The sequence below is a fragment of the Emys orbicularis genome, chromosome 1 (assembly GCF_028017835.1).
Source record: "Emys orbicularis isolate rEmyOrb1 chromosome 1, rEmyOrb1.hap1, whole genome shotgun sequence".
Classification (NCBI taxonomy): domain Eukaryota; kingdom Metazoa; phylum Chordata; order Testudines; family Emydidae; genus Emys; species Emys orbicularis.
Genome location: NC_088683.1, coordinates 17,973,083 through 17,976,899, shown reverse-complemented (window position 1 = coordinate 17,976,899; position 3,817 = coordinate 17,973,083). Strand labels below are relative to the sequence as shown.

The window sequence follows — 3,817 nt, the reverse complement described above, 5'->3', positions numbered from 1 at the left end:
TGGGATCATTTTAAAGGAAAGGAGCTATATAAATAAATATGAGACTGCATTATTATTCACTTCTGCAGCTCTTTTTGTGAGACCCATGACATCACAGCATGCTCTGACTGCTTTGCAGGGTTTTATGGGGGGGTTAGTGTTGTTTATTGCATCTTAAATCTAGACCTCTCACTGCGCTTATTTTTCAGATATGTTAGCTCAAACTATGAGACTGATTAATCTGATTCTGAATGAGGGAAGTTTTGTATTCAGTTGGCTGGCTGCTACTATCAATAATTAATGCAAGAGTACTATTGATTTCTGCTCTCTGTGCCTGGTAATGAAAAACTGAACAGATATGCAAAGGAGCAAAGAAGAAGTAATGTCTAGTATCAAAGCCATTCATTTCAACATAGTCCAAGTTGACACTGAATTATTTTATCTTATTAATCTATAAAGTTTTATTCAGTCTTCACACATCTGTTCAACTTCCCCTGTTGCTTTAACTAAATACATTATTCTTCTTTGCTTCCTGCCCCTAAAATGTGTAGGGTTGCTGTGCCCTGTTATAATGGCCAATGAGTTAAGGGATGTCTATATGTGTATAGTCTGTAATTCTGTAAAGCTCCAGGACTCAGACAGTACACTGATCAGCACTCTGGGTAAAAATTTTAAAAGCATCTGTGTGACTTAGCAGCCTAAGTTCCATTTTCAAGAGTGACTTTTTTACCTATAAATACCATAACTTTGACAGTGTCATAAAAGACACTGTATAAATCAGTCGGTTATTGTTATAACATCTAGAGATGGGCCCAGATACTGTGGTGATGAGCGCTATAGAAATGCTTATAAATAAAAGAAATCCCTAAATCCAAACCCCTGCTCAGAACTCTGCCAGACATCAGTGAAGATCCAATCCAGGTGTGGATTCGAGCTCCATGACTGGGGCTCTTCTGCATAATGGGTCAAACCAAAATGGCAGATCCAGATCTCCCCAGGCTCTCAGGAAGTTCAGACCTGGTTTGGAACTTGTGATTTGGGCCTATCTCCAGAATTGTAAGTTCTCTCATTAGGGTTGCCAGGCATCTGTTTCTTGACCGGAACGCCCAGTTGAAAAGGGACCTGGTGGCTCTGGTCGGCACCACTGACGAGGCCGTAAAAAGTCCAGTTGATGGTGCAGTGGGGGTCCGGGGCTAAGGCAGGTTCCCTGCCTGTCCTAGCTCTGCGTGGCTCTTGGAAGCAGCCGCCAGGTCCTTGCAGCCCCTAGGTACATGGGCGGCCAGGGAGACTCCATGCACTGCCCTCGCGCCCACAGGCGCTGCCCCTGCAGCTCCCATTGGTCGCAGTTCCTGGCCAATGGGAGCTGTGGGGGCAGCCCCTGTGAGCGCAAAGGCAGCACGTGGAGCCTCCCTGGCCTCCCGGGCACCTAGGCACCACAGGGACCTGGCAGCCACTTCTTGGGAGCCGCGGTATGTGCTGCCGGGACCACACACTCCAACTCCCTGCCCCAGCCTGGAGCTCCCTCCTGCTCCCCAAAATCCCTCATCCCTGGCTCCACCCCAGAGCCTCCACCCCCAACTGGAGTCCTCACATCCCCCCGCACCCAACCCCCTAACCCAGCCTGGAGCCCTCCCCGCAGCAGCACATATACTAAAATTGGAAGGATACAGAGAAGATTAGCATGGCCCCTGCACAAGGATGACATGCAAATTCGTGAAGCATTCCACCCCAAACCCCTCATCCCAGCCCCACCCCAGAGCCTGCACCCCCAGCTGGAGCCCCCTCCTGTACCCCAACCCCCTGTCCCAGCCCGGTGAAAGTGAAAGAGGGTAGGGGAGAGCGAGCGATGGAGGGAAGGGAATGGAACGAGCAGGGGTGGGGCCTCGGGGAAGGCAGGGGTGGGGCAGGGGTGTTTGGTTTTGTGCCATTAGAAAGTTGACAACCCTGTCTCTCATGGGTGGTGAGTGGACCCCCCTTTCAGGGAGGCTAGCCCCCCCAGCCCCATCCCTTCTGCCCAAGGCCCTGCCCCCCGCCCAACAGCTCCAAGCCCCCCACCGTCCCAGCCCCCCCCCCAATGGCCGGAGGAGCCCTTGGTCAGCCCAAGCTGCCCCAGACGCACTGGCTGGCCCAAGCCCCAGGCCAGCCCCAGCCCCTGAATGGGAAATGCAACTAGGGTTGCCAACTTTCTAATTCCAGAAAAGTTAACACCCCTGTCCCACCCCTTCCTGAGGCCCTGCCCCCCTGCTCACTCCATTCCCCTCCCTCCATTAGGACCACACATTATCACAGCTGCAATGGGGCCATTAAAGGCCCACTCCTGAAGCCCAAATACAAATCCACAGAGCACAACCACAGAAATGCACGCCTGTCCAGATACCTATATAAATAAATCTGTAGAAACTGACTCCCACACCTACATGCAGATACACACGTGTATTCATGTGTACACACCTAGTATGCACTAACACATATACTTCCACATTATTTATTATTACAATTGTTGTTTAGTGCTAGAGACCCCAACTAAAATCAGGGCTCCAGGGTGGTAGGTGCTGGACATACACATAAAAAGAAAGAGTCTGCAACACAGAGTTTATAATGTAGCTAGACAGAGGTGGGGAGAAATGTATGATCCATTGGCTCTTCTGCAATTACTAGTCACCAACATTCACTGTTTAAGAAATAATACATTTCTTTTAGAGTTCCCTTCTCTTTTAAAAACTTGTTATGAAATGAAAACACACAGATTTTATGTCATCAAGTTTTTTGTGTGCAAGCCAGCAAAAGGAATAAAAGTCAAAGAGTTAGGCTGCAAATTTTATTCACACAGGTACACACACATGCAGCAATACACGCACCTCCCTACACAAAGACACACAGTCTCTTACACACATACAATGCATGCATGCACACACTTGCCTACACAGAGATACTTTTTCATAGACTTTTCCAGGGGCTGCCTAAATCATCCAGCCGGGAAGGGAGAAGGGTGGGCTGGAGGGGAAAAGATGGGGGGGAGAGGAGAGAGGATGGGGAGGGAAAGAGGCCAAGGATGAGAGCAGGGTGGGAGTGAAAGGGGGCAGTGAAGGAGAGAGGAGGGGGTGTGGGGGTATGTGGGGTGGATGGGGATGCAGGGGGAGGCAGAAGGCTACAGATGCATGAGGATGTGGGGGGCACAGGGGTGTATAGGGACATAATGGGAGTGCAGCAGTGTATGGAGGTGAATGGGTTGTGGGGGGTGAGGGACATGGGAGGTGGCAGCTCTGGGAGGTGGAGAGGATGGGTGGGAGAGTGCTGTAAGAGGTACAGGGATGGGATGGGAAGGTGTGGGGGGCAGGTCGGGATGGGACAGGGGAGGGATGCAGTGAGGGGGATGGGGGGTGGGATGGGGAGGGATGTAGCGAGGGGGATTGGGATGCGGAGGGGTGGGATGGGGAGGGATGCAGTGAGGGGGATGGGGCGCGGGGGGTGGGATGGGGAGGGATGCAATGAGGGGGATGGGAGTGCAGGGGGGTGGCATGGGGAGGGATGCAGTGATGGGGGTGGGGGTGCAGCCCCATTCCCAGCACTCGGAGACAGGGATACATACCTCCAACTCCTGGGTGCTGGCGATGGGGCAGCAGGGCATGCGCCGCAGCTTGAGCCCAGCCACACAAGGAGCGTGAGGAGAAGAGGCTGGGCAGCAGTGGGAGAGGCGCATGCCACACGACCCCTCAACAGCCGCCTGCTGAGCGCTCATGAGTTACGCTAATTCCTCCCCTGCCCTGACCCAGCCAATGGGAGCTGCGCCGGGGGCGGGGCAGCACGCGGACAGCCCCCCCCCCACTCCCCAAGCAGC

General features: G+C 52.8%; 1 non-coding gene across 1 annotated transcript; it reads left to right on the top strand.

Moving 5' to 3' along the window:
* The first annotated feature begins 1,605 nt into the window (after positions 1-1,605).
* Positions 1,606-1,712, top strand: LOC135873151 (U6 spliceosomal RNA). The gene has a single exon (XR_010561088.1). It is a non-coding gene; the product is annotated as a U6 spliceosomal RNA (small nuclear RNA).
* Positions 1,713-3,817: the final 2,105 nt, after the last annotated feature.